Below are 15,048 nucleotides of genomic sequence, written 5' to 3'. Positions count from 1 at the left end.
CAGTCCCTTCTCTCTTTCCCCGCCCTTACAATTTTAGGACTGTGCACTATGAATGGAGTCCTCCCTTGCTGGCAGGAAAACTTATGTTCTACATTTGATTTCAAAACAGTGTGTTCTGCAGACATCAGAATATACATGTGAAAGCAAGACACAGCAGTATCATTGAAAGGAAGGAGCAATGTCTGGTCTACCTTGAAGTTCTTACCAGCCAGGCTTCATCCATGACTTACAAGTCTGGAGAAGGACAGCAAAAGCTAAACTTCATCACACTAAGAGGGGAGAACCTCATATATCTAACTAGAATAGGCAAGAGATGAATATAAAGCTAGAATGGAAAACACCACAAATTCCTACCATGTATCACACTGTTTTGTAGCACGACTGCTCTATGACACAGCTCCAAGAAGACCATGAGAATCCTGTACTGGGATTTTTTGTTTTTTTAAGATTTATTTATTTCATTTAGAGAGAGAGCATGAGTGAAAGGGCAGAAGGAGAGGGAGAGAGAACCTTAAGCAGAATCTGCTTTGGCTGTTAAGAACATAGCCAAATACAGGGCTTGATCTCACCACTTTGAGATCATGACCTGAGCAAAGCAAAGAGTCAGACACTTAACCAACTGCACTACAAAGGTGGCCCCTTGCACTAGGATTTAACAGCAACTGCAACATAATATCTGCCTCAAAGGAGCTTGAGATGTACTGGGCTCATGTATGTGGAGAACAAGTTCAGGTGTAAATATGAGCTTGTCTGAGCCTTTACCAAGGCACGCAGGTAGGTTGACCTTGCACTTGATGACAAGGTATAAATTCAGCCACTGTTATGAAAACTCTGAAGGGGGTAGAACCAAGTCTAAATACTCATGAAGCATTCATACCATGGCAGCATCCATACCATCCATACCATGGTCCAACTTTGCTGGACTGTAGTTGAATTAATTCACTTGGTCCCTCCTATTGCCCCTATTTTAGAAACAACCACCCTGAGGCTCAGCAAGATGGTCAGGGATACTAATGAAATGAAGTAGGGAGTTACTTATACAGCCAGGAGATAAGGCATTTACTTTCCATCATAACTGGAGAGCTATTCATTAAGCCATCCCCATAGGATGACCTAGGTCAACTCTTCCACAATATACCAGTACTCCCACAAAATGATAACATAAAGGATATCATTTGGTCAAAAAGCACCTAAATAATTTTTCCTCTGGTAGGATTTCCCACCAGAAACATTCCTGAGACCAACTGTGGCCTTCACATGGAAGAATATATGCTTCATTTTGCACATTTAATTTGCCCCTCAAACCTTTTCCTACCACTCTCAGGATGTGAGTGCTCCATGGAGTATGATTTGAGAAATGCTCCTAAACTTTCACCTCCTGATTCTCTGGATATTCCCCCCCACATGGAAAATAACAAGTACAGCACCATGTTTCCATAAGACCTATAAAAGAGAGCTTCAGGGTGCCTGGGTGGCTCGGTGGGTTAAAGCCTCTGCCTCTGGCTCAGGTCATGATCTCAGGGTCCTGGGATGGAGCCCCACATCGGGCTCTCTGCTTGGAGGGGAGCCTGCTTCCCCCTCTCTCTCTGCCTGCTTCTCTGCCTACTTGTGATCTCTGTCTGTCAAATAAATAAATAAAATCTTAAAAAAAAAAAAAAAGGGCTTCTGTATCCTCCTTGTTGAAGTGAAAACCCAACTGTGTGCCTCATAACAAGGCTGGGGAAAACTCGTGTTTCTCAGCAAACAACACCACACTTGGTTTTTTCTTGGTTGCTTTCTTAGACAAATTCAGAACCTAAGATTACACCCAAGGGGAACAGACTGAGAAATGAACCAATTCTTAACCTATAAATAGAAAATGATATCTCAGTGGTTTAATTTGTAAACAGGTTCTTAAAACTGGATGCCCACCACAATGACCTGTGGAGTCTTTTAAGCTTATGGACCCTTGAGGAACTCCCCCTCTGGTTGTTCCAACACAGCAGGTCAGTGCAGTTTCAGTTTGTGTTTATGTTCCATGGGCCTAGGCCACAGAGCAATGGCTCTCCAATGGAGTACTACTTCACTGATAACAAAGACAGAAAATTAAATGTTTCCAAGCACTGCCTTTGTGTTCTTGATTTAAAGTGTAATTTTGTAAGGAAATTGGAAATACTCTAATGCATAAGAATAGGCAATTTTTTTAAATAAAAATAAGGCACATCTTAGGATGAATAGCATGTAGCTCATTCAAACTCATATTGTGGAAGGAATTCAGAGACCCAGCAGGCCTACATGACAGTCCTTAGCTCCAGGACATTTCTACTCCCCTCTGATACCCTTGGAACCCACTTGCCCAGGCAAGGTCACAGGTAAATATTCCCTGCTCCCCTGGGTGATCTGGGGAACTCTGTACCTTCTCATAGTCCCAGGAGACCTGTAGAAGTTGAAAAAAGGAGATTAGGACAGGCCTACCTGGGCCTCTTGGTCCTGTACCTCTTCTTCCATCCCCCCAGTTCCAGAAAAGCCAGTGGAAGGTCTTCCCTCATCCCATCCTGACATCTCTCAGTCCCTGACATATGGTAAAACTAAGATGGAGTCCGCCCAGTTCTCCCTCTTTGTGTGGATTTTCATCATAGATTTGAGCCTCCAGATGAGCAACAGTCAACAGTCTAGGCTGCTCCCTTGAGCTTCAGAGATCAGCTTGAGCACTAGACAGCCACAAGGAAACATAAGATGAAGGGAAGAATTAGAAGACAATCATTCTATGACCAGATACTGGATTTATTAAAATTATAAAAAAAATCTTTGGGGGGCCTGTTTCGCTCAGTCGGTTAAAGCCTCTGCCTTCGGCTCAGGTTATGGTCCCAGGGTCCTGGGATCGAGCCCTGCGTTAGGCTCTCTGCTCGGTGGGGAGCCTGCTTCCTCCTCTCTCTCTCTGCCTGCCTCTCTGCCTACTTGTGATCTCCCTCTGTCAAATAAATAAATAAAATCTTTAAAAAAATTTTTTTAAAATCTTTGAATGGTAACTGGACCATCTGCCTACCTGCTCCCTTTCTCACACTCTTAGAAACTGCCTTCCGTTCTTCACCATCGCTTGGGCTGCCCCAGCATGGGGGGAGAGATGCCCTGCAGGGACCAGTGGTTGAGGGGAATGACCTGCTCAGAAGGGCTAGGGAGCTGGCCTCACTCTGCAATTCAGGCCACAGGAGGGGACTGGCCAAAGATGGCACAGCACAGGGGACAACGGGTCACCCAGTTCCTGTGGGCAGAAACAGAATCCCAGCTCATGCAGAACCCCACCTCTAGGCACACAGAACGAATGCCTGAGGCAAAGACCATTATTCATCCTACTCAACACCTGCTTCTAAGTCCAAATATTTTTTGCCCTCAACTACCGATCTTCCTTTCCATCCCCAGACAAACTCATTTTTTTCCTCTTCTTTGTCCCTTCCATCTGTCCACCAGCTCTAACACATATACATGGCTTCACTATCATAGAACACTCAGAATATACCTGAACACTCTAGGCAATAAAACCATCACACATTACATCTGGGATATACTCAAGGAGACAGCAAGACCCTACTCCTTTGTTTTGTCAGTGATGGCCGGAGAGGTCGTCTGACTTCTCCAGGGTTACCCAACAGTATGGAAACTAGAAATCAGCTCTAATGTTATGGCTCTTCAGTCATCCTGGATTGTATCCACTGAAGACAAATTCATTTTAACATTAAGCAACTCACCGAATGCCAAATCTGTACACACACACACACACACACACACACACTGCTTTGTAGAACCATACATGCATGCTTGTGATTATCTGCCTTTCAAAAAAAAATGTACTTTCCCTTGCTTACCCTCCTCAACTGCGTTAGCTCAGATAACTAAAAGTTGACTCTGTATCTGCATTTTTTCAAAGCGCTCCTTTTTAGAAGCAATGCCCATTTTGAAACAAGCCTACACATATGTGAAAAATGTCATGCTTTATATCATGTGGTGCCTCTGGGCATTTTGTCAAATTATTTCCATTTTTCTACTTCGGGTCCTAATGATCCTAGACACTCACTATGCAAGGCAGGGAAATATGTTCCCTGCATCCCTCCCTTTAACTATTCACCATGGAAAGTAGGAAAGGGCTCTGCTCAGACGCACCGCAATCATCCTTGTCTTCTATTCATATTTGTAACTATGTTCTTGCCATTACCCATGTCTCTCTAAGTGCCCTGATAATCTGCAGCCTGTCTTCTCTCCTTTGGAATAATCTCTGTGCCTTATAACCACACTGCCAACCTCGTGCTTTTGTTTTGCTGTTCCCACTGCTACTTTGATATCTATGTATTTGTATCCCTGGTTGGGAGCAACTAGCTGTAAATAGAATCCATCCCTTAGGCACTTTGCCCCATGGAAACAATAGCAGGACTCCCTACCCCCAGTCTCATGCAAGGCCTCCATTTAAAAAGGCATAGCCATGATTCCAAAGGGACAGGTACATATGTACGCATACCAGAACCAATCTGGCCATGAGAAGGATGCAGATGTTATTTTTCTTTTCTTTTTTTTTTTTTTTTAAGATTTTATTTATTTATTTGACAGATAGAGATCACAAGCAGGCAGAGAGAGAGGAGGGGAAGCAGGTTCCCCGCGGAGCAGAAAGCCCGGCACGGGGTCGGATCCCAGGACCCAAGGATCACAACCCGAGCTGAAGGCAGAGGCCCCAACCCACTGAGCCATCCAGGCGCCCCTATTTTTCTTTTTAATTCTACCGTTCTCTTACTCTGTTGGCATATTCTACAGATCTTTGAGCAGGGATAAAGATCACTTCAAACCTTTCCCAGACGGCAGTGAGTCTCACAAGAACTGGGGAAGCCAGCAGGACCTGGTTTACAAATCTTCATTTTCCAGGCATATGCTCAGAGCCTCTGCTAATCGCCAGCCCTGGGTCTCAGGTAAGCGCTAAAACCACTTCCGGTTCATTGAGCTGGCTGCCCCCTCAAACGGAGGGGTCTTTCTTTAGGATTGATTAAAGTGTCCACAAAAGAGTTCCCTTAATGCAAAAAATATTTTTTATTTTCTCAGGGAAATGAAAGCATCAAAAAAAAAAAAAAAAAAAAAAAAACCACCAAACCCAGATGGAATATTTTAGCAATGGGACAGTCCAAAAACCTTCTTTATTTCCAAAATCCTAGGAGATGACTTATTAGGTAACTAATAAAATACATCAGTGTACTGAGATTGGAGAATATGTTGTAGGTGAAACAGAAAGGATAATGCAAATTCCTGAGAAAAAAATAATGAGTTTGCTAACCTGGAGGCAGTAACATTCTATGATGCTTGCTCATGCTCTCAGATCCTGCACAAGGATCTAAGACAGCTGCTCACAGATACGATTTCAGGATCCTGGAGGTCCCTATGGCTGGCGAGTGAAGAATGGAGGAATTTTCTCCCAGCCATTGATAGACGTCTGCGATGTTACTCTTAGAGATTAACTTTTTTAAATTTGAAGATTTATGCTCTTATTACATGCCAATGCCTCCAAGGGGAAGTAATATACTGAGCCACTCTTGCTCATTTATACCTCAGAGTGAAGGATTTGTCAAAGCCTTTCTTATGAGTAAATTCTGAGAGAGTGGGGGAGGTGCTGGAAGAATTTAGACCATGTTGGTTTAGGCAGGTAGGAAGGTGCCTGCAATCATGGAAGGCAGGAGGCCGCATGGGAAGAGAAAAACTAGCTCTTGAATTCTGACTTGGTACAGTCCTGTTTGCTACACCCAGAATTGCGAGCTTCCCTGTCAGTGGCAGTGTCCTAGAAGAGGATGAACAAGTACTTAACTGGCAGGAATGCTGCAGGTAGGACTTCAATATCACGTGTGAGGCTGGACTCTATCCATGGAATGAATCATTAATTTAGCGAGCATTTATTGTATACCTTCTGCCAGATGCTGTGATATGATAAGTATGGCATTGTCATGTCTTCAGATAGCTGTCTGTGGCAACAGGCGAATCCCACCGCCCTGTTCACCCGCCTAATACCTCTTCTTCACGAAGACTACAAAGTGTAATACCACTTTTACTTGAGCAACAATGTTAACTGAAGGAATTGCCCAAAGTATTCAAAAGAAGCCCATTAAGTGGCCCATGATGTGTCTAACCCAAAAGAGCAGCTCATCGTTTCTTCGAAGAATGGCCTGAGCACAGAGTCTGTAGGGTCCTGTGTAATGCGATCTGATTAGCGACATGCAACATACAGCTAATCACAGAATTTTTGTACCTTAGATGATCAGAGCACCCTCCTAAACAGAATTCCATGTCTGAAAGACTATTTAAATAAAAATTGGCTGAACAAGAAAACCAAATAGTCGCTAGAAGTAAGCGGCTTTTTAAAAAGTAACAGATTCAGGAGAAAAATCAAAGTCAACTCCAACTTCTTTCATTTTTTGTTTACAACACCACTGAGGGGTTTCTAAATCACCAGTGTTTTTCTCTGTCTCTCAGAGCCCACCCATGGTGGAGTAGGAGATGTGAGAGCAACTCAAGCCAAAGACAGGTTTGGTCTGAGTGGAACCAATGAATTGCACTTGTCTTTCTATTTATTTATTTTTAAACAATTTTTCCTTTTCCCATCCTAGTGTTTGAAGTCAGAAATTTCTAGAAATTATATTTTCTTCCTCTGTGGGATCCGAATCTGGCCATATGAGTAAGACAGCCTCGATCTCCTTCTCAACTGACAGGCCACCAATGGTGAACAGCATTGAACCAGTAATACAACTGCAAAAATGTACCCAAATGTCAGAAGCAAATCCATTAGTTCAAATCTAAATATTACCCTGTTATGATATAAAGATGTTGGTAATAGAATCATAATAAGGCCACACCAGAAATTCATCTTGACACTATTATTTGTAAAATATAGTATGCTTAATAATAATAAATCGTGATTTCCAAAGCATTTTCACACAAGTTTTTAAACTAAATTCTCAAGAAAAAAAGATTAGAGAGATGCATTATCTCTATTTTAAATATGAGCAAACGGAGAGTCAGAATGTTTGAATTTCTGTAACAAATGAGTAGACGGAAAACCTGACTTGAACCAAAGTCCTAGGATTCTAATGTTAGCATTCCTTCAGCTGAAACATACACATTCTCTAAAATACTGACTTTTGACAATATCCAAGACTTTTCTTTATTCTGCAATTAAATCAATCCATTCATTAACAGAGATTTTGCAATGGGCTCACCAGCAGAGGATTCAGAGAAAGCTCAGAGAGAGTCTATACCTGCAAAGGAGATGAGTTACACATGAAGGAAAATATATTCCATAATTAAGTGAAATACTAAGAGGCAAAAGATCAGTGATGACTACAATAGTCCAGAAAGGCTGGAGAAATAGGTTGGACTTGATTCAGAATTTGCCAAAAAGCTTCAAAGGAAGGATGAAGTAAATGCTACCTGAAGTGAAGTGTACTCTTAGAATTTTATGTAGTTCTGATCTCCAAGACTGGTTTCAAAAAACTACATCAAAATCCAAATCAGGATAGTGGGGATGGAGTAAGTAAGTAGCAGAGATACACAAACTGGAGTTTGAGACAAGCCTACAGTTAAGGCAAGAATCCCAGGGGCTTAAACAGGGAAAGCAAAGTAATGGCCTGCTGGGGTTAAGGGAAGACACTGACCTTGCCGACACCTAGAATAATCCAAGCTTGGAGGCCCTATCTACAGTAGCACATTCGGTCTATATGCTACCACTAGCTGCTGGCTCTGAACCTCCCAAAAGAGTGTGTTTGCCCAAGCTGGGCTCAAAAATACAGGTCATGTGGGTGTCCCTCCGCACCAATGGCTTAGGAGAGTGAGAAAGGCAGGCTGTGGCTGCCGGCTGGATAACTGAGAAAATTAGGCTCAACAAATAAAGTCAGTGATGGTGGAAAATAGAGCGTTTACATATAACTCCGCCGAGAGGGACGGGGGAGCTACCATATGACACTAGTAATTTAGAAAGGAGAATTTACAATCTCTATGTCACCAGCCAATCTCTATCTTGTAAGGGAGCTGAAGAAAAGAGCTATAATGGATCAGAATCAATCATTACAGTTATGATTGCAATATCAATACCAATTGTAGCATTTGCAAAGCATCATCATATTTATGGGGTGTTGACTATGTGTGCACTAAGCTCGGCGCAGTACACACCATGTTTCAGCTAAGCGGCAGTAGCCGTGAATCCAGCCACATCCTACCCATGGGCAAATAGGCTCTTAAGCTTCCCCAGATGCTTCACTAAGGAATGTCAGAATCCGTGTTTTTGCCCCACTCGGTCTAATGCAGACATCAACTTCTTAACCATTCTACAACAAATACAACCTTTTCATGGCAGATAACTTACGAATGCCAAGAGATACAGAAAGAAGAGTTCCACTGTGCATTTACGAAATAAGCAAACACCATTTGTGATCCAAGGGTGGACACCAGGTTAGAAAACCCCAGAAAGCAAATGAGAATTTGTCTAATGGCCTATTGCTAATGGTTTGCATTTCTCAAGGTTACGGAGGGAGAACTCCTCAAAACTCTGCCTCGTGCCCCAATGCCAACAAGTCTGCCAAGCTACCTTGGGAGTGTGGTGGAACTGATGGATGCAGTCTTATCTCCTCTCCCTTATAGCTGAATAAGCCAAGATAGAGGACAGCGTCCTGTTCTCTACCTTGTTTAAGAAGCAGACTCATGCTCCCCACCCCCAACCCCAGGACCTTATTCCAACCACAAGTCCATGGGATTTTCATTAAGAACATGAAAGCCCAAACTCTTATGCAGAATTCCTTTTTTAAAAAATTTCCCCTCAACCTGGCATTTGTGGTATAGAAATGAAACAATTCATTTTGACAAGTTGCACTAAACTGAGGCCTGAATCATACTGTGAGAGCCTCTCTGTGGATCCCATAAAATACTCAGGAAATATGCACTTGACATCTGGTTTGCCGATTCCTGCTGAGAAATGGAGGCTTTGGTGTGAGGCTGTCGGTCCAGACTGGCAGATTGGCTGTGCATATAACTGTGCATGAATCCACACAAAGGGGTCATGTTCAGGCATTAATTGGGCTTGTTCCAACAGAATCTTAAGAAGGCTCATGAGCAGAGACTGAACACTTGGAGTCTCACGCAGAAAAAGCAGAGCTAACTTAGGGATGTGAATGTCGGGCATGCACCTCTAAGAAATACAGAACATGAGGTGTATATTATAGGATGCAATTCAAATGCCAAGATGCTTTAACGTATATATACTTAAGAAAAGGAAGAGAGGGAAATGATCAGGTAACAGCTAACAAGATTATAAAATTCCATCTCTCAGGGCTTTTCCGGGCAGGATGAATAGCTAGCTAGATCACAATAAAGTATTTTAAAATTTTATTGTGGGCCTCCATGGATAGCCACAAAATAGAAATGGATTATTATGAAGACTAACTTACCATAACAATATTTAAAAGGTCCATTAGTGGGGGCGCCTAGGTGGCTCAGTGGGTTGAATCCTCTGCCTTCGGCTCGGCTCATGATCCCAGGGTCCTGGGATGGAGCCCTGCATCGGGCTCTCTGCTCAGCCGGGAACCTGCTTCCCCCTCTCTCTGCCTGCCTCTCTGCCTACTTCTGATCTCTGTCTGTCAAATAAATAAATAAAATCTTAAAAAAAAAAAGGTCCATTAGTAAATAGATTGTTAAATAATGAATCTAGTTAAATTTTTATAACTTTTCTAATATATATATTAGTGTCCTATTGAGCAGCAAAGCTCAGTGATAAAGCACATGTCCTTCAGAGTTGGGCTGGCAGAGTTCAAAGTTGATATCTTCCACTTCCTAATCCTAGTCTTAGGCAAGTTACTTAAAGTCCTTGTCCTTTGTTGTTCTCATTGGAAATGAAGGATCATAATATAGTCTTCATACTGTTGTTGTGAGCTTTAAAGGAGATAATGAGCCCTTGGAGCCTTTCCACACATACTCCTCCCCAGGAGGTTTGGGCTTTCTGATAGTATGGAGGTAAAGTTCCAAAAGCCAGTCCTCTAAGAGACAAGAAGAAGAAGCTGCCATTCTCTTAAGGCCCTAGACTGGAAAATGACACACCTTTACTACACCACATTCATGTTGGCAAAGCGATCACAGATTTAAGGAAAAGGGATCTACACCCACCTCTCAATGGGAGATGTGTCCAAGAATTTGTGGCAATCTTTAACTCACCACCATATGGGGCCACTGAATCCTCCACAAATTTACTGAAATCTATGAGCACTTTTTCTAGAAATAAACATGTACAAATATACCACACTAGATAGTAGCTCAATATTTTATTAAACACTAAAAATAACAGTGGTTCAACACAATAGAAGGTTTATATATCTTACACAGGAGTCTGGGATGACAGGGGTACAGCTTTAGCCACATAGGGTCTTTCAGGAGCCCAGGTGCCTTCTGATTTAATGTTCTGTCAACTCCTGGCATATTGCCCTTCTTGGCCAAAACTGGTTCAACATCATCACATTTACATTCCATCCTGAGAAAAAGAGAGGGAAGAGTGGAAGATAGGCACAGGTGGCAAGAAGTTGCCTCTCTCACTTTTGCTCACACGCCTTTAGTCCTTTTGTCACACAGAACCTAGTGACTTTGTTCAGTTAAAAGGGAGACCAGGAAATATACTCATCCAAGAGGCCATGTGACCAAATACAATTTTGTATATGGTATTAATGGAAGATAATACATTTTAGTTATCAATGAGTAATCCCTTTAGTTATACAACAAGTATCAACAACAGAACCTTGAACGCAATTTCACATGGTTTATGGAAGCTTACGCATTCTAGCAAGGATCCAAGGCTAAGAACCACCTTCTTTAGAATTTTAGAAGATAGCATTTTAGATTATAATATTTTGGAACTGGAAGTATCTTTTAAAATCTGCTCATTCTATTCTCTAATGCTAAAGATAAAACAACAGAAACCCAGAGAAGGGACTCCTTGCCCAAGGTCATATGCCTAATTACCGGGACTAGTCTAGTTCTCTTCACAGTTAATCAGTGCTCTTTCCACTAAATTACGCAATGACTCACTAACTTTCTCTTTACCAACTAGATAACTGAAATACAAGGGTAGTAGGTAGCTATGAGGAAGGGTTTAATATCTTGGGAAATGTTAAGCTATTCATTCTTCCTAGTATTTGTTCAATAAACACATACCCAGCACTGTGCCAGGTACTAAGAATACTGGATAAATTTTAACAAGAAGCACCAAAAAACAAATAAACAAACAAACAAAAACAACTTGCTGTTAGGGAGCTTACAATATAGCTTTGAAGGAAGTAAATAGGTATTTATAATACAAAATGATACAAGTGCTCCACTGCAGAAAATATTACGTAAACACAGAGAAGGGACCTGAGTCAGTCAGGACACGCATGACAAAGAAGGTAACACCTGAGCAGGAATACGATCAGGAGGTGAGGAGGAAGGTGTTGGCAGCAGACAAGAGAGGGGCAAAGGGGAAAGACAACATGGAAAGCTCATGGTATGGTTGACATTAACATGCCCAGAGGAGAGGTATATGCTCATTCTCACTCGGTGAGCAACTCACTCAAAGGAAGTCAATGGCAGAGGTGGGAGAGAATATGCATTCAGGAAAACTAAGGAATTAAAGGTCATAAGTCTTACGGTTCTGGGGTATGAGGAAGAGCTGGAATCCAGGATTTCTCCTTTATTTCTACATCAGACAGCTGAGCAAGTGTCTGTATCACTTAGTAAAGGAAGGACTAGAAGAGGAATTCCATGTTTGTGTGTGAAGACACTGAATTATGCTCGAGTGTGTTGTGTTGAGGTAACTGTTTACCTAGGTGAAAATGTAGAATAAGCAGTCAAAGCTATTGTCTTAATATTAGTAGAGCCATCTAGCCTAGAATACAAACGTGAAAGTCGTTTCTGTTTAAGTGACCAACAGAAGGTGAAACGGCCAACCAAGAGTCTGCATGAAAAGAAATTTAAGGAAAATATGGATGACGCCCTGTATTTAGTGACAGTAGGTAGAATTGTAGCCAATAGAGGAAATGAGAAGTACCAGTGAGGAAAGAGGCAAACCTTAGTGTCTTAGAAGCAAAAAAAGCAGTGAAACTCAAGAAGAAAATAACTAACGACGCCAAATGTTGCTAAGCAATCAGGCAAGCATGAGGACTTAAAAGTGTCCATTGGATTCTGCATCTGGAAATTATTATTGACATTATAAAGGGCAGTCCCATAGGAGCACAGGGGCAAGAGGCAGATTTCAGTGAATTAAAAAATGACAGTAGCAACTGCTAGTGTAGGTTACCCACTTAGGAGGTCTGACTATGGAGTGATGGAGAGGGATGAGGAATTAATGGCTGCAAAAGATACAAGGTGAATATTTTTAATGATGGGAGATGCCTGAGCATGTTTGCATACCGAAGGAAATTAAGCAGAAAAGAGGAAGTTAAAAGTCTTTTAAAAAGAGGAGCTAACTGGTAGAGAGAGGTTTGAAAGGACACAAGGAAAGGTAGGCTCTTGAGAGGAAATGGAGATAGACTTGTAAAGTCTAAGAAACATTTTCCCTCTGTCTCTTTGGAGAAACAAAATGTATAAAGAGAAAGGGAAAGGGGGATGGAGAAGGAGGAGGGAGAGAAAGGTCAAGGAGAGAAGGGTCAGGGCTGGCCTTGCCTGAAAATATGGTGGTAGGTATGGGGATGGAGGTGGGAAAAACCCAAGCCTGAGAGTTCTCTGTGCAGTCAGGTGCAAGGTCAGCATCTGCTGAGAATGAGAGGGAGATGAGGAAGAGGAAACATGGAGGCTTGGAATGGGACAGAAAGTTGACCAGGAATACATAGGGCAACAAATGGTGTGTGTTTTGGTCAAAGTTATTCTTTAGCCCTGGAATAATCTGGTCTGAGGGGGCAGAGACAGTGCCTTCTGTTGGAAAGGGAGAAGAATGAGGACATTAAAGCCAAGGATGCAGCTGGAGTCAACCATGGGGACCAGGCTGGATGGAGAAGTAGAAAAGTGAAGAGGAAAAGTCTGATGAACTAGGGTCAAAAGGAAACAGCCTAGGAGCCAGGTACCTGGAAAAAAACGGGACACAGGTGGAGAAAATAAAAGCATGATAGGGGAATAATGACATAATAAAAGGTTAAGATGAGGAATGCTTAAGTAGAGCAGAAATAAACCCTACTGAATGTGGCCCAAAAGATAGACCAATCACACAAATCATAGCGGCTGGAACTACAGTGGAGAGGAAGTTAGCAGCAGACAGTGTCACTATCACCTGTCACTAGAGGGGGACTTCCCAATGTGTGCACCAGGCAGTTTTATGTGTCACTGGATGGTGCAAGGACCTGGACCTTTCACGATAGTTGTTTGCAATGTGATCATGTTATATAATTCAGAGATTACTCACACCCCATCTATTGCCTTGCTGTTGAGGATACCAGCAGCTGTTGATGAGCTGAAAATGTAGACTGGGTGCAAGGTTCACATGACTAAATACGGAATGACCATTGGGCAAATGCCAATCTCTTCTCTGAGAGTATCTGCTCAAAAAGGGCATGGTTTTCATGTTTAGTTTCCCCCCAGAGAGACCAGCCTGCAGCTGTAGGAAAGTATGTGCAAGACTATAGAATGCCCTGTTCTATTACTGAGCCCCTGAAGTCCCATGTTCATGGATAAGCAACATTCTCTAGATCTGCCTGGGAACTGATGACAGTGCCTTAGCATCTGCACCAAAGATGAATCTGTGTGACATTATTTTAACAACAGGGCTATGTCCTGTTAATGATTTTGGTATAGTCTCCAGGAGGGCACAATTTCCCATTAGGTCTGTGGCCACAGTGAGGAAGCACGGGGGAAGAGAAAGAAGGAAGGAGGCAGGGATGTCAGGGGGAAACATCTAAGCAACAAGGTAACAGAATTTATGAAGTAACTGAGCTTTGCTAAATAAATTTGAAAATGCATTGCCACAAAAATGGGCTACTCATTATATTTCTTTGCTCTTTTTTGAGCCATAGACACATACCCAACCCTATCTGCCTACCAATTCCACACCTTTTCCAGACTCTTCCACAAACCCACTTGACAAAAGATGCCTGTGAGGTGTGAAGGTTAAAGGTTAAATACATCCAAACCTCCAAAACCATTCATATGGGAAAAAAAAAAAAAAAGAAAGAAAGAAAAGAAAACAAAAACAAAAACTATTCACCACCTGCCCCCCTCCACTCACCCAAGACATTCCTGTAACAGACTTCTCTATGGCTTTCAGATTTGCAAATTGTCTCCCATTCAATTCCCTTGAGCAGATGTTTATTGAAAACTTCCTAGGTGCTCAGCATAAAAAAGCATGGGCTCTAGAGCCAAGATATGTGAGTTCAAATTTAGACTTTGCCAGTTTGACAAGTTAACTTTAAAAATCCCTTCTAACATTTCCCTGTGAGAAAAATGTAGAGAACAGTAATACTTTACATCATGAGATTGTTGTGAATATAAGAAGAACCATGGAAAGACCTTAAGACGTCACCTGGCGCACAATGAGTGCTCAGCCCATGCTTGCTATTACTAATGCTATCAGGCTTTTTTATTTTTTTAATTTATTTTTAAAGATCTTATTTATTTGAGACAGAGATAAAGAGCATGAGTGGGAGGAGGCGAACAGAGGGAGAAGCAGGCTTCCCGCTGAGCAGGGAGCCCGATGTAGGGCTCAATCCAGGGACCCTGAGATCATGACCTGAGCCGGAGGCGAACGCTTAACCGGCTGAGCCACCCAGGTGTCCCCTAATGCTGTCAAGTTTTTTTGAAGTGCAGTATATGATGTAATTCTTGCTCTCACTTCTGTTTGGGGTGCCACAAGAATGATACAAGATGAGTGAAACAGAACAGGTATAATATATCCTGAAATACGTATATATTGTGAATGAAAAATAATCAATGTTAGAGATTTCATATAAAACAGCTATGTGTTATGAACTAACAAGAAGTGGAAGGGCTCAGCTAAATAAAAATGAGAAAAGGGGACATTTCAGAAAAGGATTTTTTTTTTAAAAAATA

Source organism: Lontra canadensis, unplaced genomic scaffold (genome assembly GCF_010015895.1).
Source record: "Lontra canadensis isolate GAN:19392208 unplaced genomic scaffold, GSC_riverotter_1.0 scaffold112, whole genome shotgun sequence".
In the NCBI taxonomy this organism is placed as follows: domain Eukaryota; kingdom Metazoa; phylum Chordata; class Mammalia; order Carnivora; family Mustelidae; genus Lontra; species Lontra canadensis.
The sequence above is the reverse complement of the archived record's forward strand: the minus strand, read 5'-3'. Positions refer to the sequence as shown.